The following is a 26,156-nucleotide window of genomic DNA, read 5'->3' on the forward strand; positions in this document are numbered from 1 at the left end:
TGAAATTAGTTTCTTTGCTTATGTTCCAAATGATCAGAAAGCCAGAAGCCAACAACGCTTTATCTCAGCGAATAAAGTCAAAAATGGACTATCTGTGAATTTGCAGCACTACATTCAATTTTCAGCCTTGTTGGTTGTTGGACAGCTAAGAAATACTGAGCAGCACTAGATCTGGCTGAATTAACTTGAAATTAGTTTCTCTGCTTATGTTCCAAATGATCAGAAAGCCAGAAGCCTAAAACGCTTTATCTCAGCGAAAGAAGTCAAAAATGGACTACCTGTGAATTTGCAGCACTACATTCAATTTTCAGCCTTGTTGGTTGTTGGACAGCTCCGAAATGCTGAGGAAAACGAGATTTGGCTGAATTAACCTGAAATTAGTTCATCTGCTTATGTTCCAAATAATCAGCAAGCCAGAAGCCAAATACGCTTTATCTCAGCGAAAGAAGTCAAAAATGGACTATCTGTGAATTTGCAGCTGTACATTCAATTTTCAGCCTTGTTGGTTGTTGGACAGCTAAGAAATGCTGAGCAACACTAGATCTGGCTGAATTAACCTGAAATTAGTTTCTCTGCTTATGTTCCAAAAGATCAGAAAGCCAGAAGCCACAAACGCTTTATCTCAGCGAAAGAAGTCAAAAATGGACTATCTGTGAATTTGCAGCTGTACATTCAATTTTCAGCCTTGTTGGTTGTTGGACAGCTAAGAAATGCTGAGCAACACTAGATCTGGCTGAATTAACCTGAAATTAGTTTCTCTGCTTATGTTCCAAATGATCAGAAAGCCAGAAGCCAAAAACGCTTTATCTCAGCGAAAGAAGTCAAAAATGGACTATCTGTGAATTTGCAGCACAACATTCAATTTTCAGCCTTGTTGATTGTTGGACAGCTCCGAAATAGTGAGCAGCACTAGATCTGGCTGAATTAGCCTGAAATTAGTTTCTCTGCTTATGTTCCAAATGATCAGAAAGCCAGAAGCCAAAAACGCTTTATCTCAGCGAAAGAAGTCAAAAATGGACTATCTGTGAATTTGCAGCTGTACATTCAATTTTCAGCCTTGTTGGTTATTGGACAGTTCCGAAATGCTGAGTAGCACTAGATCTGGCTGAATTAATTTGAAATTAGTTTCTCTGCTTATGTTCCAAATGATCAGAAAGCCAGAAGCCAAAAACGCTTTATCTCAGCGAAAGAAGTCAAAAATGGACTATCTGTGAATTTGCAGCTGTACATTCAATTTTCAGCCTTGTTGGTTGTTGGACAGCTAAGAAATGCTGAGCAACACTAGATCTGGCTGAATTAACTTGAAATTAGTTTCTCTGCTTATGTTCCAAATGATCAGCAAGCCAGAAGCCAAAAACGCTTTATCTCAGCGAATAAAGTCAAAAATGGACTATCTGTGAATTTGCAGCACTACATTCAATTTTCAGCCTTGTTGGTTGTTGGACAGCTCCGAAATACTGAGCAGCACTAGATCTGGCTGAATTAACTTGAAATTAGTTTCTCTGCTTATGTTCCAAATGATCAGAAAGCCAGAAGCCAAAAACGCTTCATCTCAGCGAAAGAAGTCAAAAATGGACTATCTGTGAATTTGCAGCTGTACATTCAATTTTCAGCCTTGTTGGTTGTTGGACAGCTAAGAAATGCTGAGCAACACTAGATCTGGCTGAATTAACTTGAAATTAGTTTCTCTGCTTATGTTCCAAATGATCAGCAAGCCAGAAGCCAAAAACGCTTTATCTCAGCGAAAGAAGTCAAAAATGGACTATCTGTTAATTTGCAGCTGTACATTCAATTTTCAGCCTTGTTGGTTATTGGACAGTTCCGAAATGCTGAGCAGCACTAGATCTGGCTGAATTAACCTGAAATTAGTTTCTTTGCTTATGTTCCAAATGATCAGAAAGCCAGAAGCCAACAACGCTTTATCTCAGCGAATAAAGTCAAAAATGGACTATCTGTGAATTTGCAGCACTACATTCAATTTTCAGCCTTGTTGGTTGTTGGACAGCTAAGAAATACTGAGCAGCACTAGATCTGGCTGAATTAACTTGAAATTAGTTTCTCTGCTTATGTTCCAAATGATCAGAAAGCCAGAAGCCTAAAACGCTTTATCTCAGCGAAAGAAGTCAAAAATGGACTACCTGTGAATTTGCAGCACTACATTCAATTTTCAGCCTTGTTGGTTGTTGGACAGCTCCGAAATGCTGAGGAAAACGAGATTTGGCTGAATTAACCTGAAATTAGTTCATCTGCTTATGTTCCAAATAATCAGCAAGCCAGAAGCCAAATACGCTTTATCTCAGCGAAAGAAGTCAAAAATGGACTATCTGTGAATTTGCAGCTGTACATTCAATTTTCAGCCTTGTTGGTTGTTGGACAGCTAAGAAATGCTGAGCAACACTAGATCTGGCTGAATTAACCTGAAATTAGTTTCTCTGCTTATGTTCCAAAAGATCAGAAAGCCAGAAGCCACAAACGCTTTATCTCAGCGAAAGAAGTCAAAAATGGACTATCTGTGAATTTGCAGCTGTACATTCAATTTTCAGCCTTGTTGGTTGTTGGACAGCTAAGAAATGCTGAGCAACACTAGATCTGGCTGAATTAACCTGAAATTAGTTTCTCTGCTTATGTTCCAAATGATCAGAAAGCCAGAAGCCAAAAACGCTTTATCTCAGCGAAAGAAGTCAAAAATGGACTATCTGTGAATTTGCAGCACAACATTCAATTTTCAGCCTTGTTGATTGTTGGACAGCTCCGAAATAGTGAGCAGCACTAGATCTGGCTGAATTAGCCTGAAATTAGTTTCTCTGCTTATGTTCCAAATGATCAGAAAGCCAGAAGCCAAAAACGCTTTATCTCAGCGAAAGAAGTCAAAAATGGACTATCTGTGAATTTGCAGCTGTACATTCAATTTTCAGCCTTGTTGGTTATTGGACAGTTCCGAAATGCTGAGTAGCACTAGATCTGGCTGAATTAATTTGAAATTAGTTTCTCTGCTTATGTTCCAAATGATCAGAAAGCCAGAAGCCAAAAACGCTTTATCTCAGCGAAAGAAGTCAAAAATGGACTATCTGTGAATTTGCAGCTGTACATTCAATTTTCAGCCTTGTTGGTTGTTGGACAGCTAAGAAATGCTGAGCAACACTAGATCTGGCTGAATTAACTTGAAATTAGTTTCTCTGCTTATGTTCCAAATGATCAGCAAGCCAGAAGCCAAAAACGCTTTATCTCAGCGAAAGAAGTCAAAAATGGACTATCTGTTAATTTGCAGCTGTACATTCAATTTTCAGCCTTGTTGGTTATTGGACAGTTCCGAAATGCTGAGCAGCACTAGATCTGGCTGAATTAACCTGAAATTAGTTTCTTTGCTTATGTTCCAAATGATCAGAAAGCCAGAAGCCAACAACGCTTTATCTCAGCGAATAAAGTCAAAAATGGACTATCTGTGAATTTGCAGCACTACATTCAATTTTCAGCCTTGTTGGTTGTTGGACAGCTCCGAAATACTGAGCAGCACTAGATCTGGCTGAATCAATTTGAAATTAGTTTCTCTGCTTATTTTCCAAATGATCAGAAAGCCAGAAGCCAAAAACGCTTTATCTCAGCGAAAGAAGTCAAAAATGGACTATCTGTGAATTTGCAGCTGTACATTCAATTTTCAGCCTTGTTGGTTGTTGGACAGCTAAGAAATGCTGAGCAACACTAGATCTGGCTGAATTAACCTGAAATTAGTTTCTCTGCTTATGTTTCAAAAGATCAGAAAGCCAGAAGCCAAAAACGCTTTATCTCAGCGAAAGAAGTCAAAAATGGACTATCTGTGAATTTGCAGCACTACATTCAATTTTCAGCCTTGTTGGTTGTTGGACAGCTCCGAAATACTGAGCAGCACTAGATCTGGCTGAATTAACTTGAAATTAGTTTCTCTGCTTATGTTCCAAATGATCAGAAAGCCAGAAGCCTAAAACGCTTTATCTCAGCGAAAGAAGTCAAAAATGGACTACCTGTGAATTTGCAGCACTACATTCAATTTTCAGCCTTGTTGGTTGTTGGACAGCTCCGAAATGCTGAGGAAAACGAGATTTGGCTGAATTAACCTGAAATTAGTTCATCTGCTTATGTTCCAAATAATCAGCAAGCCAGAAGCCAAATACGCTTTATCTCAGCGAAAGAAGTCAAAAATGGACTATCTGTGAATTTGCAGCTGTACATTCAATTGTCAGCCTTGTTGGTTGTTGGACAGCTAAGAAATGCTGAGCAACACTAGATCTGGCTGAATTAACCTGAAATTAGTTTCTCTGCTTATGTTCCAAAAGATCAGAAAGCCAGAAGCCACAAACGCTTTATCTCAGCGAAAGAAGTCAAAAATGGACTATCTGTGAATTTGCAGCTGTACATTCAATTTTCAGCCTTGTTGGTTGTTGGACAGCTAAGAAATGCTGAGCAACACTAGATCTGGCTGAATTAACCTGAAATTAGTTTCTCTGCTTATGTTCCAAATGATCAGAAAGCCAGAAGCCAAAAACGCTTTATCTCAGCGAAAGAAGTCAAAAATGGACTATCTGTGAATTTGCAGCACAACATTCAATTTTCAGCCTTGTTGATTGTTGGACAGCTCCGAAATAGTGAGCAGCACTAGATCTGGCTGAATTAGCCTGAAATTAGTTTCTCTGCTTATGTTCCAAATGATCAGAAAGCCAGAAGCCAAAAACGCTTTATCTCAGCGAAAGAAGTCAAAAATGGACTATCTGTGAATTTGCAGCTGTACATTCAATTTTCAGCCTTGTTGGTTATTGGACAGTTCCGAAATGCTGAGTAGCACTAGATCTGGCTGAATTAATTTGAAATTAGTTTCTCTGCTTATGTTCCAAATGATCAGAAAGCCAGAAGCCAAAAACGCTTTATCTCAGCGAAAGAAGTCAAAAATGGACTATCTGTGAATTTGCAGCTGTACATTCAATTTTCAGCCTTGTTGGTTGTTGGACAGCTAAGAAATGCTGAGCAACACTAGATCTGGCTGAATTAACTTGAAATTAGTTTCTCTGCTTATGTTCCAAATGATCAGCAAGCCAGAAGCCAAAAACGCTTTATCTCAGCGAAAGAAGTCAAAAATGGACTATCTGTTAATTTGCAGCTGTACATTCAATTTTCAGCCTTGTTGGTTGTTGGACAGCTAAGAAATGCTGAGCAACACTAGATCTGGCTGAATTAACCTGAAATTAGTTTCTCTACTTATGTTCCAAATGATCAGAAAGCCAGAAGCCAAAAACGCTTTATCTCAGCGAAAGAAGTCAAGAATGGACTATCTGTGAATTTGCAGCACAACATTCAATTGTCAGCCTTGTTGATTGTTGGACAGCTCCGAAATAGTGAGCAGCACTAGATCTGGCTGAATTAGCCTGAAATTAGTTTCTCTGCTTATGTTCCAAATGATCAGAAAGCCAGAAGCCAAAAACGCTTTATCTCAGCGAAAGAAGTCAAAAATGGACTATCTGTGAATTTGCAGCTGTACATTCAATTTTCAGCCTTGTTGGTTATTGGACAGTTCCGAAATGCTGAGTAGCACTAGATCTGGCTGAATTAATTTGAAATTAGTTTCTCTGCTTATGTTCCAAATGATCAGAAAGCCAGAAGCCAAAAACGCTTTATCTCAGCGAAAGAAGTCAAAAATGGACTATCTGTGAATTTGCAGCTGTACATTCAATTTTCAGCCTTGTTGGTTGTTGGACAGCTAAGAAATGCTGAGCAACACTAGATCTGGCTGAATTAACTTGAAATTAGTTTCTCTGCTTATGTTCCAAATGATCAGCAAGCCAGAAGCCAAAAACGCTTTATCTCAGCGAAAGAAGTCAAAAATGGACTATCTGTTAATTTGCAGCTGTACATTCAATTTTCAGCCTTGTTGGTTATTGGACAGTTCCGAAATGCTGAGCAGCACTAGATCTGGCTGAATTAACCTGAAATTAGTTTCTTTGCTTATGTTCCAAATGATCAGAAAGCCAGAAGCCTAAAACGCTTTATCTCAGCGAAAGAAGTCAAAAATGGACTACCTGTGAATTTGCAGCACTACATTCAATTTTCAGCCTTGTTGGTTGTTGGACAGCTCCGAAATGCTGAGGAAAACGAGATTTGGCTGAATTAACCTGAAATTAGTTCATCTGCTTATGTTCCAAATAATCAGCAAGCCAGAAGCCAAATACGCTTTATCTCAGCGAAAGAAGTCAAAAATGGACTATCTGTGAATTTGCAGCTGTACATTCAATTTTCAGCCTTGTTGGTTGTTGGACAGCTAAGAAATGCTGAGCAACACTAGATCTGGCTGAATTAACCTGAAATTAGTTTCTCTGCTTATGTTCCAAATGATCAGAAAGCCAGAAGCCAAAAACGCTTTATCTCAGCGAAAGAAGTCAAAAATGGACTATCTGTGAATTTGCAGCACAACATTCAATTTTCAGCCTTGTTGGTTGTTGGACAGCTAAGAAATGCTGAGCAACACTAGATCTGGCTGAATTAACCTGAAATTAGTTTCTCTGCTTATGTTCCAAAAGATCAGAAAGCCAGAAGCCAAAAACGCTTTATCTCAGCGAAAGAAGTCAAAAATGGACTATCTGTGAATTTGCAGCACTACATTCAATTTTCAGCCTTGTTGGTTGTTGGACAGCTCCGAAATACTGAGCAGCACTAGATCTGGCTGAATTAACTTGAAATTAGTTTCTCTGCTTATGTTCCAAATGATCAGCAAGCCAGAAGCCTAAAACGCTTTATCTCAGCGAAAGAAGTCAAAAATGGACTATCTGTGAATTTGCAGCACTACATTCAATTTTCATCCTTGTTGGTTGTTGGACAGCTCCGAAATGCTGAGGAAAACGAGATCTGGCTGAATTAACCTGAAATTAGTTCATCTGCTTATGTTCCAAATGATCAGCAAGCCAGAAGCCAAAAACGCTTTATCTCAGCGGAAGAAGTCAAAAATGGACTATCTGTAAATTTGTAGCACTACATTCAATTTTCAGCCTTGTTGGTTGTTGGACACCTCCGAAATGCTGAGCAACACTTGATCTGGCTGAATTAATGTGAAATTAGTTTCTCTGCTTATGTTCCAAATAATCAGCAAGCCAGAAGCCAAATACGCTTTATCTCAGCGAAAGAAGTCAAAAATGGACTATCTGTGAATTTGCAGCTGTACATTCAATTTTCAGCCTTGTTGGTTGTTGGACAGCTAAGAAATGCTGAGCAACACTAGATCTGGCTGAATTAACCTGAAATTAGTTTCTCTGCTTATGTTCCAAAAGATCAGAAAGCCAGAAGCCAAAAACGCTTTATCTCAGCGAAAGAAGTCAAAAATGGACTATCTGTGAATTTGCAGCACTACATTCAATTTTCAGCCTTGTTGGTTGTTGGACAGCTCCGAAATACTGAGCAGCACTAGATCTGGCTGAATTAACTTGAAATTAGTTTCTCTGCTTATGTTCCAAATGATCAGCAAGCCAGAAGCCAAAAACGCTTTATCTCAGCGAAAGAAGTCAAAAATGGACTATCTGTGAATTTGCAGCTGTACATTCAATTTTCAGCCTTGTTGGTTATTGGACAGTTCCGAAATGCTGAGCAGCACTAGATCTGGCTGAATTAACCTGAAATTAGTTTCTCTGCTTATGTTCCAAATGATCAGAAAGCCAGAAGCCAAAAACGCTTTATCTCAGCGAAAGAAGTCAAAAATGGACTATCTGTGAATTTGCAGCTGTACATTCAATTTTCAGCCTTGTTGGTTATTGGACAGCTAAGAAATGCTGAGCAACACTAGATCTGGCTGAATTAACCTGAAATTAGTTTCTCTGCTTATGTTCCAAATGATCAGAAAGCCAGAAGCCAAAAACGCTTTATCTCAGCGAAAGAAGTCAAAATGGACTATCTGTGAATTTGCAGCACTACATTCAATTTTCAGCCTTGTTGGTTGTTGGACAGTTCCGAAGTGCTGAGCAGCACTAGATCTGGCTGAATTAACCTGAAATTAGTTTCTCTGCTTATGTTCCAAATGATCAGAAAGTGTAAGAGCGGAAATACTATCTAAGGAGTTGTTTGGCGGAAAAATGACACTGGCGCCTCGGCGAAGACTTTGGCTTCGCACTAGGTCAACCTGACCAAATTCTTTCCTTCCATTTGCGTGCAAAGCGCAAATGGAGCCAGAATTTACTGGAAAGGATGTCTGTTTGTGCAAGATAAAATCAAGAACTTGAGATAAATTGTCCTATTCAGCAATTCTGAAATGGAGCAGATGTTGAGTTCGTGAGGTCCAAAATATTTTAAAGGTCGTCCAATACACACTCAGTATAAAGCGTGCCAGAATCTTTCTGCAAAACAACAGTAGCACGCCATTGGTTGAAACTTTCCAACACACACTGATGAAGATGGAAAAGTATAAAACAGGTCGGGATTAAGACTTCGAGGAGATTTTTTGTGACAAGATGATGATGATGAAGATTTTGTATTGAACTGAAGAAACTGTAACGAGGAATCCGTGGTAGTGTAATAAATCTCCGGCTCGTCTATGGCCCAGCAGCAAGAACTACGTCTCTGTGCGTTATTTCTTTTACTTAGATATTTAAGAGTATAGCCACCTTTCCAATCCTCAATAAAAGTGGTGACACCCGACGTTTGAATGAATAATTGAACAACCAGGAGAAGGAAGGTGACTCGCTTCAGCCTGACTGCGGACGGGAGCCGTCTGGGCCCAATCACAGGAAAGAGGTAAGCTTTTATCTCTTTTACTTGTTAAAAACAGAACGGTTTCCTGTCTGCTGGCGGTCTGAAGTGCTAAAAAGAGTGATTAAGTTCTTTCTGCTTACCATAGGCGAGTAATTTCTTTGCGCAAAGAACGAGCTGCCAAAAATCTGAGACTCATAGGTATCTCATACATTCTGGAAACATGCAGCTTGGAAAATAAGCACTTTTTCAGTCTGGTCTCACCCGTTTTGGTGACGGTAACAAGGAATTCTCTTCTATTATAAGTTACCATATATCAGCCAATCTGGTGTAGTTCTTCTGAACAGGCACTTTCATTGAGCTGACTAATAAATAACATATCACGATTTGTTAAATTTGGCAGGAGGCCAAGAACCTTAACTTTAACATCAAACCAGCTGAGCCACGAAGAGAGATTGGGATCTCTGTGAAAAGCGCTATAAAAATAAAGAATAAGAATAAGAAGAGGCCAGGAGAGGACAGTTCTTCTTTTTTCTGTGAGACCACCGAATGTCTCCATGAGAGAGACAACGGAGTTTCCTTAGCGGAGGAACATGTTTTTCTCCAAGGAGTGACCACGGCATATCCCATCCACGAAGAGAGCAAAAAGGTCGTCTGGTGGGAGAAACCAAAGTCCTCCATGAGATGATGTGTGGCCTGAAATTGAGTTGAAAATGAGTAAAAAGTGAATAAAGAAGTTCAAGTGAAGAAAATAGAGTTTTACAGATTACTTTGTGAGTTAAACTGCAGTAAATGTTCTTTAATTTCTTTGTCTGAGTTTTGGTGAGGAGTTTAAGTGTTTCTGTCAGCCTTGGCTAAAATAACTGAAGTCCTAATATAATTAATTGTGTGCACACATTAAAATTGGACAGCGGCTAAACAGCCAACTAAATTTTATATATTTATAATAAATATATTAATAAATATAATTACACTAACTAGAATCCCCGGGGAGGAGAAGGAGTAAGGAAAAAATAAGGAGTAGAAATGCAAATGGAATGAATGTTGCTGAGATGAATGCTGAATAATTGGGAATGTATGTTGTCTATTGTGTAAGTATTTGATTGGCATGCCTGTATATATTGTAAAAATCTGAAATGTGCATGTTTTTGGCTTTTTGGCTTATTAAATAACTGACTGCTTTCAAAGTAATGTTGAGCATTAGAAGCCGCCGTGCTCTGTATTAAAGTTGAAATTTGGTCTTCATTTTGACTGCAATTGTTAACGCTGTTGTAACGTCTAATTTTATGCTGTGCAATATAGATAGGAAATATCCATATCTCGCTGCTATATTTCAGAAAAGTTGGGAGAAAGAAAAGAGTTTCTTGGCTGAATCCCCAGAAATACACACACATGAACTTTCCCTCCCACCCCTTCTCTCCCTATCCCTTGACCTCCCTTCCTCCCTCCTCACTCTCTTTCCTCTCTCACTTTTTCTCTCTTGCCTGCCCCTATCCTGCCCCTCTCTCTCTCTCTCTCTCTCTCTCTCTCTCTCTCTCTCTCTTATTCTCTCTCTTTCTGTCCACAACACGTCATTCGGTCCCAGATCTGTCGTGATTCGAGACCATTCTTTGTTAACACCCATTTGTAGTCCATAGTATTTAAGACGGCCCACTTCCTATTACGCAAGGTTGGCCCCCACCTTTGCTCATTTCGGACTGAAGCAGACTGAAGTTTAGTTTTTCTTTTTTTTCTCTCCTCTGCTTACAACGGTGAACAGGTCTAAGCCTAAAACCTTGAGTTGACTCACATAATACAGACTTTTATCCAAATAATCATTGTTTCTGTGACACTGAACTATGTTAAACATTTTTCAAATGTATATTTTACTGTAAATAGAGTTGAATAACTGTAAAAAAAAAAAAACTTGGTTAACAGTTACACTTATTGAAGAATACTTAACACACTTAATATTTAGCAACTATAAGCAATAAGACTACAAGGAACAAATATTATAAGAATAACTAACTAAAAATCAACTTATTTTTTACTAAATTGGAAAAATTAAAAAGTTAAAGGACAACAAAACTGCAAAAGACAGAATTCTAATAGTGAGACAACTGCTAAATAAGCAAGATGAGCAACATACCTATTGTCATTATTGGTTCAAAAAACCCAGAATATGCTTCTCAAATTCCAAAAATTTCTAAGAAGTGGCAAAAGAGAACGCAAGGACTTCTGTGCCCATGGCCAGAAAATGGGAGCTTTGACTTATCCCTTTGTGAACAAATGGAAACTCGGATTGCAGACTACAAAGCAAAAAACAAAGGAAAGAAAAGACAAGCCAAAAGAGAACTAGAATTAAACATTTTACAACTATTCAAGGAAGAAGGTGAAAAATACCGGAAAAACTTAAAACAGCAGGTAATTGAGCTGAAAAATAATTATGAAAAACCAGATGATGATCAAATGAACCCTGCTGGGTTGTATCCAGCCCTGACAGGAGTTCTGAATATCACAGGTGATTTTGGATACAGGAATGATGATCAAAGTAGGGAAATTAAACAAGGTAAAAACAATGAGATGGAAACTCAATTAGATAGACTCTCTACAGGGCACACACCACGATCAACAGTGGTTCAAACACCAGCTCCACCCAGAGGTGCACCACAGACGAGCACAGGTGCTTCAGACAGTAGCACAAATAATAAGCACTCAAAAAGCATGGAACTACCGACGTCATATGCAAATGCAGATGGCTATAAGCCAGCTGGCAGATATGACACATCATTACCGCCAATCCAAACCAGAAGTCAAACCTCTGGTGCCGGATGTTCCACAACACGGACAGTTGGAAATATTAAAATTCTTGACTGCTATGCTGGAAGTAATAATAATAAATTTTTTGATGGCTACGCGGGTCATCTGAAAAGACGCAGAAGCGGAGATGCTTATTGGTTAAAGTTAGGTCCAGAAGTCTTTAATATAGAACATAAAGCAAACCAAACACAGATACAGGAAATAGAGGAAGAAATTGGCCTTGTATGATTAGCTGAAACAGAGTCAAGATGTGATAATGGTGAAGACGGAGCAATGGCTGGTCCAAGTACAAGCACTCCGGTCAAAGAACAAAAAGCCCCAAACCAAAAAGAATACGATTTGAGATCCAGACCTGACATACGCAAACCTGATCGTTATGACCCCTCAAAACAATTACCAATCATATTAAAAGGAGATATTGCTCAATATTTGCCATTTGCCTCGATGGATCTGGTAGGGTTAGTCTCGCGGTTGCCAGACATTCATAATGGTGCAGGAAGATGGATAAGAGCACTTGAAGAAGAGACAGTTGGCAAAATGTTGGCACTTGGAGACATCAAAGCCATTCTAGCAAAAGTTGTTGGAATTCCCACCATGCAGAACATTTTGAAGGATCATCCCTGGATGCTACAAGAAAGAGCAGACGGGATTGAACTAAATGCATGCCGGACAATGATCTGGGCAGCCTTGAGGGCAGAATTTCCAAACAAAGTGGACCCTAAGAACATGAAAGCGGAACCAATTGGTGACTCGGAGAATCCAGCATCCTACGTTGCCAGGCAGTTGAGAAGGTGGAACGAAATAATGGAGTTTGATGTTGACGAGTACCCAATGATTGCAGGTGTGTTTCGAAAGTCATTGGTGGATGTAATGCCTGAGCCAGTGCGCACCAAACTCGAAGAGGTGGTGGCTCTGATGTCTATGCCACACAAAGAATTTCGTGATCATGTGGTACACGCAATAGAAAAATACCGAAAAGATGAACAAAAACGCACTGACCAAGACAAAAACATTCAAAGGAAATTGGCTCAATTACAGCTTGGAGAACTTCAAGAAAAAAACAAGACTAAGACCCAAGCTGCAGTGGTAAGGGGGGACCAGCATCCTGCCCCAAATGTAGCCAACCTTCCTAACTCTGTGAATTCAGCGCCACAGATGTATACTCCAACTTTGCAAATGACTCAGCCTTCTCAACCAGTGGTGAATATTTATTCACAACCATGGCACTCTCGTCCATTTGTGCCTCGAGGAAGACAGCAAAGAAGCCCTTCATGGCCTAACAGGGGACGAGGTGGTCTGCCCAGAGCACCCGGAGCATGCTGGACATGTGGTTGTTTCGGACATCGTGCTGACCAGTGCCGAAATGGTGACAATTCATTCCAAAGACGGCCGCGTGGCAGAGCCAGACCAGGTCCACCGACAGCCCCATACAATCACCAAGCAGTTCCATATAATCAACAGGGAACTCCATACGATCCTCAAGGAGTCCCATACGACTCACCAGTTCAACAAAATTCACCAGCTCAATACAATCCACCAAATTTTGGATACTAGGGATGCCCAGAGGACCCTAGGGGAGAGAGTCAGTACCCAATTCTAACTACAGGTGCTGACGATGAACCAATATTGAAAATTCAAATTGAAAACAGAGAAACTCCAATGTTGGTCGATACAGGAGCAGCTTACACTTGTGTAAGTCCAAACTATGCAACGCATCTCCCCATGTCTGATAAATTTGTATCAACAGTAGGGTTCTCGGGAACAAGACAATTAATCCAAATGACAGCTCCTGTTCGAATTACAACAAATGACAATGAAATAAAAATACCAATTTTGGTATCTGATCAAACCCCAATAAACCTGTTGGGAAGAGACGCTCTATGTAAATTAAAAATAAAAATCTGGTGTTCTCCTCAAGGTGTGTATGTTGAAAAAGAAGGTGTGGATCTTCAAATGTTCATGCAACAACATGAAGCCAAAGTTTATTGGCTTGGAGACATTAATAACTCTATTGAAGAGGTAATTTCCAAATGGGGACAGTACATTCAAATTCAAATTCCAGAAGCTAAGAAACCATTTCTAGACTATCATTGCACAATGTACTATGACATTTCAAAAAGTACAGAGTTTGAAGAACAATGGGACAAAGAAACACAAGGTGAAGCGGTGAACCTTGAGTCCCAATATATCATTGTTGGGAAACAAGGAGCAGCGCTAAATGTAGAAATTAATGATTTCATTTCACAATGGTACAACGTTGCAGAATCTGTACCCCACATAACCTTGTTTGTAAATAAAAACTTTCATGCCAAAGATCTTGGACCAATGATGAAAATTGCAACACAGATTAAATGGGAACAGACAGAAAGCCCATTAATTTTCCAATCAGAAGATGCAACAATGATTAAAATAATAAGTGAAACTACTATGACAGCAAAACCACAGGTGGTAACAGTACCGATTAATGACACAAAACAAACAGAAGAAAAAGATGAGTCAGTTGAAAACCCATTAATGCAGGACATGTTAAAGCTAGTTCCTGAATCAGTATGGTCAAAACATGAAACAGATGTGGGATTAGTGAAATCAGCTAACCCATTTAAAGTTGAACTGAAACCAAATGCTAAACTTCCATTTCGTCCTCAATATCCATTAAAACCAGAAGCAGAAGAAGGAATCAGCAAAACCATTGAAGGATTGTTAACAGCAGGAGTGTTGGTGGAAATTGAAAGTCCATGCAATACGCCAATTTTTCCAGTTCTGAAAGCAGATAAGTCAAAGTATCGCCTGGTACATGACCTTCGCACAATAAACGATGTAGTAGAAGACAGATCATCGGCAGAAATGCCCAACCCACACACACTTTTAACCGCAATCCCTGCTGAAGCAAAATTTTTCACAGTAATTGATCTTTGTTCAGCATTTTTCACCATTCCCTTAGCGGAACAATCTCAATACCTGTTCGCATTTACCTACAGAGGTAAGAAGTACAGCTACACCCGATTACCCCAAGGTTTCAAACACAGCCCTCATTTGTTCAATCAAGCACTCAGACAGGACTTAGAAGGATTGGAAATAAATAGCACATTGCTACAATTTGTTGATGACATTCTAATTGCGTCACCTACATTGGATGATTGCCATCAGGATTCGATAAAAGTCCTTGAAAGACTGGCTGAAGGAGGTTACAAAGCCTCCAATGACAAATTACGGTATTGTCAGACACAGGTAGAATACCTGGGTAGACAACTCTCAGAAGGGAGCATTGGCATATCACCTTCTCAACTAGAGGGTGTCAGCAAAGCTCCATGTCCACGAACAGTTGGAGAAATGATGACATTTCTCGGTATGACAGGTTTCAATGCTGATTGGATAGAAAGTTATGCAGAAAAAACAGCACCACTCAGAGAACTCATGAAAGAACCAGGTCATCAAAACCAAAAGAATCTGATAAATTGGACTTTAGAAGCAAAAGTAGCATTTGAATCTCTAAAATGTGAAATGCAGAGTGCACCTGCACTAGCAGTTCCAAACTATGACAAACCATTCTACCTATATGTTGCGAACAAAAAAGACATGTATGTCACAGCAGTTTTGATGCAAGAAACATGTACAGGTCGAAGAAAACAACCAATTGCTTATTACAGCACAAAGTTGGACAATGTAGCACAAGGCTGGCCACCATGTTATCAGGGGCTAGCAGCAGTCTACCATGCTTATGAAAAAGCTTCAACCATAACAATGGGTTATCCAGTTACAATATTAACTCACCACAAAATCGCAGAGTTAATAAATCTAGGAAAGTTTGTCGTAACACAAGCAAGAAGTTTGCAGTATATGCTACTTCTGACATACCCTGACATAACTATTCAAAGATGTATCACCAACAATCCAGCAAATGTGATTCCTTTGGATTGTGACGGAGAACCACATGAGTGTGTAGCAGAAACAATGAAATACACAAGACTCAGACCTGATTTGGAATCCACTCCATTGCCTGACGCAGAAGTCACATACTTTGTTGACGGGTCATGTTTCAGAGACCACCTAGGAAACCACGCAGGTTTTGCAGTGGTACAACAAATAGGTGAAAATTTTATAACCATCAAAGCTGAAAGATGTGACCAACCATGTTCTGCACAACTTGCGGAACTTAAAGCATTAACTGAAGCCTGTAAAATGGCTAGGTCAAAAGTCGCAAATGTGTTCACTGATTCAGCCTATGCCCACGGTGTATGTTTTTTATTTGCCGCAATTTGGAAACAAAGAGGTTTCAAAAGGGCAGACGGAACCCCAGTGCAGCACGAAGCACAACTAAAAGAATTAATTGCTGCCATGATGCTTCCTTCGAAGCTGGCAGTGATCAAGTGTCAAGCACATCGCAAAGGCAATGACATCGTTGTGAGAGGTAACAACATGGCAGATGAATTGGCAAAAATGGCGTCCAGGAGCCAAATGGCTATCTTGGCACCTGTGATAGCTTTAGAACCAGCTGTAACACCGGAAGATGTCATTTTGATGCAACAACAAGCAAGTAACAGTGAACGTGATCTTTGGGCACGAAGAGGTGCTACGATGAGTGAAAATGGCTTATGGAGGTCACACCAAGGCCTACTAATAGCACCAGTAGCATTATTAACACTATTGGTCTCAGAAGCCCATGGCTTAGACCACTGTGCCCGGGGAAAAGTCATGGACAAATTGAAAAAACAAGGTTTCTGGTCTCCATACATGCAAGACATGGTGGATGAAATTCTAAGCCAGTGTGAAATATGTGCCGAAAACAATGCTCGGAAAGGCATAAAGCCAGGTATTGGACACATTCCAGTTCCAGACGGACCTTTCAAACACCTGGTGATAGATTATGTAGACATGCTCAAACCAGTTCAAGGTAAAAGGTACATGTTGGTGATAATTGATCGTTTCAGTCGATGGGTCGAAGCAGTACCATCAAAAACCTTAGGAGCAGACACAGTTATCAAATTTTTGACAAGAGAAGTAATTCCAAGATTTGGAATTCCATCTGAAATCAGTTCAGACAATGGTTCGGCTTTTGTACAAAAAGTTGTTAAAGGCATTTTGCAAAAGCTACAGATCAAACAACGTTTTGGCGCAGTCTACCACCCTCAGAGCCAGGGAATAGTGGAACGCATCAACGCCACGTTGAAAGCAAAGCTTCGGAAAATTTGTGCATCAACTAAACTAAACTGGGTAGATGCTTTGCCACTAGCACTAATGAGCTATCGCATGCAAATGCACAGAAGCACGCATTTAACACCGCATGAAATGTTGACTGGCAGACCTATGCCTGTGCCACAATGGAGGTTACCTTTCAAGGGACCTCCCCTTGAGCAGTTGCAAACTGAGTTGAAAGACTATGTTGAACAACTAACTGCTATCCATAGAGCTATCTATTTGCAGGAAAAATCCAGAAGTCCAGAGTCGACGGTGTGGGAACCACCGGTGAAACCTGGAGATTTGGTGTACATCAAGGTGTACAGACGGAGATGGCATGAGGCCCGATGGGAAGGACCTTATGAAGTCAAGAGAGCAACCCCAACGGCTGTCCAAGTAGAAGGAAGTACCACTTGGCATCATTTGACTCATTGCACTAAAGTTCAAAATAAAGACAAACTGAGACTTGAGTTTCACAAAGAAAATGAGCAGAAGCCTCACAGCGATGAGACTGATACTGATAACTGTCCAACTGTGGATGTTGACAGAGGTGGTGAACTGAGCAGCAGTGACGGCAGAAACGAACTTACACAACCTGCAGCCGACACCAAGGGACAAACCAACCACGACGAACCAAAGTGACAGAGAATGGACTCAAAGACAGCCTCCAGGGGGGACAAACGGTGACTCAACGACGACTGTTCACGACACAAGATCCATCTCCAATGACAAAGATAAGTATCACACAACTTATAGAAATCCAGACAAGTACATACCAGTGTTCTTTCCAGCAAATGTCAATTTAAATGTTCCCACAACATTGATTCGTAAAACTAGATATGTGCACTTACAATGGAAATGGACAGCAAGTTTAACAGATACCGAATTTCAAACTAATTCAGACAATGAAATTACCAGTAACCCTAGTGTATGAAGGAGTTAAAGACTTAGTAGGAATGCACAACAATAAAACAAGGCTTCGTAGAAGCCTGGGGGATTAAGGAGTATATTTGAATCTTATAGGTCAACCAAGAGGAATTCCAGATGAATTCAAAGCGCAACATGAACTTCGCGCAGGTTTTGAATCTATCTTACCTTGGATCACAATTAACAAAAATGTTGAATGGATTAACTATGTTTATTACAATCAACAGAGAATGATCAACTTTACCGTTGAAGGATTTATGGCCCTAGGAGAACAACTCCATGAAACAAGTAGAATGGCAAAACAAAACAGACAAGCATTAGATTGGATCTTAGCCAATATGGGAGGAGTTTGCCATATGTTTGCTAATGAATGCTGTACTTATATCCCTATGAATACCTCGCCAAAAGGTACATTTAGAGCAGTAATGACTAAGTTGAAGAAACTGAAATCGGAATTCAAAGAAAATGCAGGAAAGAACACCTGGTCATGGAAAAGTCTGGAGGAAATTTTAGGTGAATGGGGAGCCTTTGTAGTTAAAATAGGAATAACTCTGGTAGTAAAACTAATTGTTATTTTTCTGCTTGTGTGTTGTGTGATCCCTATCATGAGGAAATGGATTGTGGGGACTGTATACAGATGGATGACCAAGGACGGTAAACATCAGACGGACTAAGCACAAGGCCGCCCGGACCAGTGAACCTATGACCGATTCGAAGGACTGCTGAGCTCAAGGACAATTGATGCCTGAATTAAAATGGCTTATGGAATGTTGAAAGATCTAAAAGGTTCAAGGGAAATGAAGTCAAACTTGGGTTGGAATAAACGGACTCATGGAAAAGACACTGGTTGCATACACCATTACACATACTTATTACATAGTTTATACACTTTATATACAATATAACACGGGTGGCCCACACATAGTTAACACACTAGGAACACGTGTGAATGAGAATGAATGTGTGAGACAGTATGAACAAGAATGTGAGTATGAATGATAATGTAAGAGAGCGTGGATGAGCACAAGCATTAAGCGACCAATACTTTGATCATTATGATTAGCATTTAATTCACACAATCACTCTGATTATATGTGCGTCATGGACACTTCTTCATAATTGTCATCAAGATTATGTATCAATGTTGAAGTATTATTGTTACCATGTATATCTATGATTTTGGTCACTGTGGATCCATGATTGTGTTACATTTGTGCCAGATTATGGAATACTGGTGGTCGCCCATGGCGAGCGGGGGCCATAAGGTAATTTTTTCCCTGAAAAGCAACAAAAGGCCAACAGGGTTTTTCGACCTTATACAGATGGAAGAACAATCATGGAAGCAATGACCAAGCTAATACAACAATTCCAATACATTGATTAACAAATCAATGTATTGGAATTGTTGTATTAGTTACAGTAACTCATGAAACAAAGTTTACCCCCACTATTCATTTTATTTCACTTTTAAGTGACCTATATATATTTCTAAGGTTTATATACAGAGTGGTACTCACAGGTAGATATGTAAACTTAGTATAGCAATTAACCAAACAACTGCTAAGGTTAATTAGGATTCCACTTGAAAGCGGAATAGGGGGGATTATGTAAGAGCGGAAATACTATCTAAGGAGTTGTTTGGCGGAAAAATGACACTGGCGCCTCGGCGAAGACTTTGGCTTCGCACTAGGTCAACCTGACCAAATTCTTTCCTTCCATTTGCGTGCAAAGCGCAAATGGAGCCAGAATTTACTGGAAAGGATGTCTGTTTGTGCAAGATAAAATCAACAACTTGAGATAAATTGTCCTATTCAGCAATTCTGAAATGGAGCAGATGTTGAGTTCGTGAGGTCCAAAATATTTTAAAGGTCGTCCAATACACACTCAGTATAAAGCGTGCCAGAATCTTTCTGCAAAACAACAGTAGCACGCCATTGGTTGAAACTTTCCAACACACAATGATGAAGATGGAAAAGTATAAAACAGGTCGGGATTAAGACTTCGAGGAGATTTTTTGTGACAAGATGATGATGATGAAGATATTGTATTGAACTGAAGAAACTGTAACGAGGAATCCGTGGTAGTGTAATAAATCTCCGGCTCGTCTATGGCCCAGCAGCAAGAACTACGTCTCTGTGCGTTATTTCTTTTACTTAGATATTTCAGAGTATAGCCACCTTTCCAATCCTCAATAAAAGCCAGAAGCCAAAAACGCTTTATCTCAGCGAAAGAAGTCAAAAATGGACTATCTGTGAATTTGCAGCTGTACATTCAATTTTCAGCCTTGTTGGTTGTTGGACAGCTAAGAAATGCTGAGCAACACTAGATCTGGCTGAATTAACCTGAAATTAGTTTCTCTGCTTATGTTCCAAAAGATCAGAAAGCCAGAAGCCAAAAACGCTTTATCTCAGCGAAAGAAGTCAAAAATGGACTATCTGTGAATTTGCAGCTGTACATTCAATTTTCAGCCTTGTTGGTTGTTGGACAGCTAAGAAATGCTGAGCAACACTAGATCTGGCTGAATTAACCTGAAATTAGTTTCTCTGCTTATGTTCCAAAAGATCAGAAAGCCAGAAGCCAAAAACGCTTTATCTCAGCGAAAGAAGTCAAAAATGGACTATCTGTGAATTTGCAGCTGTACATTCAATTTTCAGCCTTGTTGGTTGTTGGACAGCTCCGAAATGCTGAGCAGCACTAGATCTGGCTGAATTAACCTGAAATTAGTTGATCTGCTTAAGTTACAAATGATCAGAAAGCCAGAAGCCAAAAACGCTTTATCTCAGCGAAAGAAGTCAAAAATGGACTATCTGTGAATTTGCAGCTGTACATTCAATTTTCAGCCTTGTTGGTTGTTGGACAGCTCCGAAATGCTGAGCAGCACTAGATCTGGCTGAATTAATTTGAAATTAGTTTCTCTGCTTATGTTCCAAATGATCAGAAAGCCAGAAGCCAAAAACGCTTTATCTCAGCGAAAGAAGTCAAAAATGGACTATCTGTGAATTTGCAGCTGTACATTCAATTTTCAGCCTTTTTGGTTGTTGGACAGCTCCGAAATGCTGAGCTGCACTAGATCTGGCTGTAATAAGCTGAAATTAGTTGATCTGCTTAAGTTACAAATGATCAGAAAGCCAGAAGCCAAAAACGCTTTATCTCAGCGAAAGAAGTCAAAAATGGACTATCTGTGAATTTGCAGCTTTACATTCAATTTTCAGCCTTGTTAGTTGTTGGACAGCTCCGAAATGCTGAGCAGCACTAGATCTGGTGTAGCGGAGTAAAGCTTCTTCTCAAACAAGACGGAGGCTCGTATTTCCTTTACTGAACCCTTTTGTTCAGTATTTATTGAAGAGGAAAAAAAGGGCTTCAGCCGATAAAAACAGAACAACAGCAACAACAACTGCTCGTAACCAAGCAATAAAATCAACAAAGCAAGATAGTGACTAAACAGTAACAGATCCTTAAGCATTCTTCAAAATAAAAGACTTCCTCTATTCAAATAAATCATGTCTTACACTGAAATATATTTCACTTCGCCTTTGTAATTATATACAATCATGTTCAATACAATTAATAATAATCATCATGTAAATTATGCTTAACATATAATTGTAATCAGTCACTTATCATGCAAATATACTGAACAACATAAGTGTAAAAAAGTCACAACATCTGGCTGTAATAAGCTGAAATTAGTTGATCTGCTTAAGTTACAAATGATCAGAAAGCCAGAAGCCAAAAACGCTTTATCTCAGCGAAAGAAGTCAAAAATGGACTATCTGTGAATTTGCAGCTTTACATTCAATTTTCAGCCTTGTTAGTTGTTGGACAGCTCCGAAATGCTGAGCAGCACTAGATCTGGCTGAATTAACCTGAAATTAGTTGATCTGCTTAAGTTACAAATGATCAGAAAGCCAGAAGCCAAAAACGCTTTATCTCAGCGAAAGAAGTCAAAAATGGACTATCTGTGAATTTTCAGCTGTACATTCAATTTTCAGCCTTGTTGGTTGTTGGACAGCTCCGAAATGCTGAGCAGCACTAGATCTGGCTGTAATAAGCTGAAATTAGTTGATCTGCTTATGTTACAAATGATCAGAAAGCCAGAAGCCAAAAACGCTTTATCTCAGCGAAAGAAGTCAAAAATGGACTATCTGTGAATTTGCAGCTTTACATTCAATTTTCAGCCTTGTTAGTTGTTGGACAGCTCCGAAATGCTGAGCAGCACTAGATCTAGCTGAATTAACCTGAAATTAGTTTCTCTGCTTATGTTCCAAATGATCAGAAAGCCAGAAGCCAAAAACGCTTTATCTCAGCGAAAGAAGTCAAAAATGGACTATCTGTGAATTTGCAGCTGTACATTCAATTTTCAGCCTTGTTGGTTGTTGGACAGCTCCGAAATGCTGAGCAGCACTAGATCTGGCTGAATTAACCTGAAATTAGTTGATCTGCTTAAGTTACAAATGATCAGAAAGCCAGAAGCCAAAAACGCTTTATCTCAGCGAAAGAAGTCAAAAATGGACTATCTGTGAATTTGCAGCACTACATTCAATTTTCAGCCTTGTTGGTTGTTGGACAGCTCCGAAATGCTGAGCAGCACTAGATCTGGCTGAATTAACCTGAAATTAGTTTCTCTGCTTATGTTCCAAATGATCAGAAAGCCAGAAGCCAAAAACGCTTTATCTCAGCGAAAGAAGTCAAAAATGGACTATCTGTGAATTTGCAGCTGTACATTCAATTTTCAGCCTTGTTGGTTGTTGGACAGCTCCGAAATGCTGAGCAGCACTAGATCTGGCTGAATTAATTTGAAATTAGTTTCTCTGCTTATGTTCCAAATGATCAGAAAGCCAGAAGCCAAAAACGCTTTATCTCAGCGAAAGAAGTCAAAAATGGACTATCTGTGAATTTGCAGCTGTACATTCAATTTTCAGCCTTTTTGGTTGTTGGAGAGCTCCGAAATGCTGAGCTGCACTAGATCTGGCTGTAATAAGCAAAAATTAGTTGATCTGCTTAAGTTACAAATGATCAGAAAGCCAGAAGCCAAAAACGCTTTATCTCAGCGAAAGAAGTCAAAAATGGACTATCTGTGAATCTGCAGCTTTACATTCAATTTTCAGCCTTGTTAGTTGTTGGACAGCTCCGAAATGCTGAGCAGCACTAGATCTGACTGAATTAACCTGAAATTAGTTGATCTGCTTAAGTTACAAATGATCAGAAAGCCAGAAGCCAAAAACGCTTTATCTCAGCGAAAGAAGTCAAAAATGGACTATCTGTGAATTTGCAGCTGTACTTTCAATTTTCAGCCTTGTTGGTTGTTGGACAGCTCCGAAATGCTGAGCAGCACTAGATCTGGCTGAATTAACCTGAAATTAGTTTCTCTGCTTATGTTCCAAATGATCAGAAAGCCAGAAGCCAAAAACGCTTTATCTCAGCGAAAGAAGTCAAAAATGGACTATCTGTGAATTTGCAGCTTTACATTCAATTTTCAGCCTTGTTAGTTGTTGGACAGCTCCGAAATGCTGAGCAGCACTAGATCTGGCTGTAATAAGCTGAAATTAGTTGATCTGCTTATGTTACAAATGATCAGAAAGCCAGAAGCCAAAAACGCTTTATCTCAGCGAAAGAAGTCAAAAATGGACTATCTGTGAATTTGCAGCTGTACATTCAATTTTCAGCCTTGTTGGTTGTTGGACAGCTCCGAAATGCTGAGCAGCACTAGATCTGGCTGAATTAACCTGAAATTAGTTGATCTGCTTAAGTTACAAATGATCAGAAAGCCAGAAGCCAAAAACGCTTTATCTCAGCGAAAGAAGTCAAAAATGGACTATCTGTGAATTTGCAGCTGTACATTCAATTTTCAGCCTTGTTGGTTGTTGGACAGCTCCGAAATGCTGAGCAGCACTAGATCTGGCTGAATTAATTTGAAATTAGTTTCTCTGCTTATGTTCCAAATGATCAGAAAGCCAGAAGCCAAAAACGCTTTATCTCAGCGAAAGAAGTCAAAAATGGACTATCTGTGAATTTGCAGCTGTACATTCAATTTTCAGCCTTTTTGGTTGTTGGACAGCTCCGAAATGCTGAGCTGCACTAGATCTGGCTGAATTAACCTGAAATTAGTTTCTCTGCTTATGTTCCAAATGATCAGAAAGCCAGAAGCCAAAAACGCTTTATCTCAGCGAAAGAAGTCAAAAATGGACTATCTGTGAATTTGCAGCTTTACATTCAATTTTCAGCCTTGTTAGTTGTTGGACAGCTCCGAAATGCTGAGCAGCACTAGATCTGGCTGTAATAAGCTGAAATTAGTTGATCTGCTTATGTTACAAATGATCAGAAAGCCAGAAGCCAAAAACGCTTTATCTCAGCGAAAGAAGTCAAAAATGGACTATCTGTGAATTTGCAGCTGTACATTCAATTTTCAGCCTTGTTGGTTGTTGGACAGCTCCGAAATGCTGAGCAGCACTAGATCTGGCTGAATTAACCTGAAATTAGTTGATCTGCTTAAGTTACAAATGATCAGAAAGCCAGAAGCCAAAAACGCTTTATCTCAGCGAAAGAAGTCAAAAATGGACTATCTGTGAATTTGCAGCTGTACATTCAATTTTCAGCCTTGTTGGTTGTTGGACAGCTCCGAAATGCTGAGCAGCACTAGATCTGGCTGAATTAATTTGAAATTAGTTTCTCTGCTTATGTTCCAAATGATCAGAAAGCCAGAAGCCAAAAACGCTTTATCTCAGCGAAAGAAGTCAAAAATGGACTATCTGTGAATTTGCAGCTGTACATTCAATTTTCAGCCTTTTTGGTTGTTGGACAGCTCCGAAATGCTGAGCTGCACTAGATCTGGCTGTAATAAGCTGAAATTAGTTGATCTGCTTAAGTTACAAATGATCAGAAAGCCAGAAGCCAAAAACGCTTTATCTCAGCGAAAGAAGTCAAAAATGGACTATCTGTGAATTTGCAGCTTTACATTCAATTTTCAGCCTTGTTAGTTGTTGGACAGCTCCGAAATGCTGAGCAGCACTAGATCTGGCTGTAATAAGCTGAAATTAGTTGATCTGCTTAAGTTACAAATGATCAGAAAGCCAGAAGCCAAAAACGCTTTATCTCAGCGAAAGAAGTCAAAAATGGACTATCTGTGAATTTGCAGCTTTACATTCAATTTTCAGCCTTGTTAGTTGTTGGACAGCTCCGAAATGCTGAGCAGCACTAGATCTGGCTGTAATAAGCTGAAATTAGTTGATCTGCTTATGTTACAAATGATCAGAAAGCCAGAAGCCAAAAACGCTTTATCTCAGCGAAAGAAGTCAAAAATGGACTATCTGTGAATTTGCAGCTGTACATTCAATTTTCAGCCTTGTTAGTTGTTGGACAGCTCCGAAATGCTGAGCAGCACTAGATCTAGCTGAATTAACCTGAAATTAGTTTCTCTGCTTATGTTCCAAATGATCAGAAAGCCAGAAGCCAAAAACGCTTTATCTCAGCGAAAGAAGTCAAAAATGGACTATCTGTGAATTTGCAGCTGTACATTCAATTTTCAGCCTTGTTGGTTGTTGGACAGCTCCGAAATGCTGAGCAGCACTAGATCTGGCTGAATTAACCTGAAATTAGTTGATCTGCTTAAGTTACAAATGATCAGAAAGCCAGAAGCCAAAAACGCTTTATCTCAGCGAAAGAAGTCAAAAATGGACTATCTGTGAATTTGCAGCACTACATTCAATTTTCAGCCTTGTTGGTTGTTGGACAGCTCCGAAATGCTGAGCAGCACTAGATCTGGCTGAATTAATTTGAAATTAGTTTCTCTGCTTATGTTCCAAATGATCAGAAAGCCAGAAGCCAAAAACGCTTTATCTCAGCGAAAGAAGTCAAAAATGGACTATCTGTGAATTTGCAGCTGTACATTCAATTTTCAGCCTTTTTGGTTGTTGGACAGCTCCGAAATGCTGAGCTGCACTAGATCTGGCTGTAATAAGCTGAAATTAGTTGATCTGCTTAAGTTACAAATGATCAGAAAGCCAGAAGCCAAAAACGCTTTATCTCAGCGAAAGAAGTCAAAAATGGACTATCTGTGAATTTGCAGCTTTACATTCAATTTTCAGCCTTGTTAGTTGTTGGACAACTCCGAAATGCTGAGCAGCACTAGATCTGGCTGTAATAAGCTGAAATTAGTTGATCTGCTTAAGTTACAAATGATCAGAAAGCCAGAAGCCAAAAACGCTTTATCTCAGCGAAAGAAGTCAAAAATGGACTATCTGTGAATTTGCAGCTTTACATTCAATTTTCAGCCTTGTTAGTTGTTGGACAGCTCCGAAATGCTGAGCAGCACTAGATCTGGCTGAATTAACCTGAAATTAGTTGATCTGCTTAAGTTACAAATGATCAGAAAGCCAGAAGCCAAAAACGCTTTATCTCAGCGAAAGAAGTCAAAAATGGACTATCTGTGAATTTGCAGCTGTACATTCAATTTTCAGCCTTGTTGGTTGTTGGACAGCTCCGAAATGCTGAGCAGCACTAGATCTGGCTGAATTAACCTGAAATTAGTTTCTCTGCTTATGTTCCAAATGATCAGAAAGCCA

At 39.5% G+C, this 26,156-nt stretch overlaps 1 long non-coding RNA gene across 1 annotated transcript; it reads left to right on the forward strand.

Annotated features, from left to right (window-relative positions):
- The first annotated feature begins 8,039 nt into the window (after nt 1-8,039).
- LOC148160054 (uncharacterized) lies at nt 8,040-19,720 on the forward strand. Its single transcript, XR_015762748.1, has 2 exons — nt 8,040-8,739; nt 16,915-19,720. It is a non-coding gene; the product is annotated as an uncharacterized LOC148160054 (long non-coding RNA).
- The last annotated feature ends 6,436 nt before the right edge of the window (nt 19,721-26,156 follow it).

This window comes from Poecilia mexicana, unplaced genomic scaffold, assembly GCF_051168715.1.
Source record: "Poecilia mexicana isolate PSO_F unplaced genomic scaffold, ASM5116871v1 scaffold_4, whole genome shotgun sequence".
Taxonomy (NCBI): domain Eukaryota; kingdom Metazoa; phylum Chordata; class Actinopteri; order Cyprinodontiformes; family Poeciliidae; genus Poecilia; species Poecilia mexicana.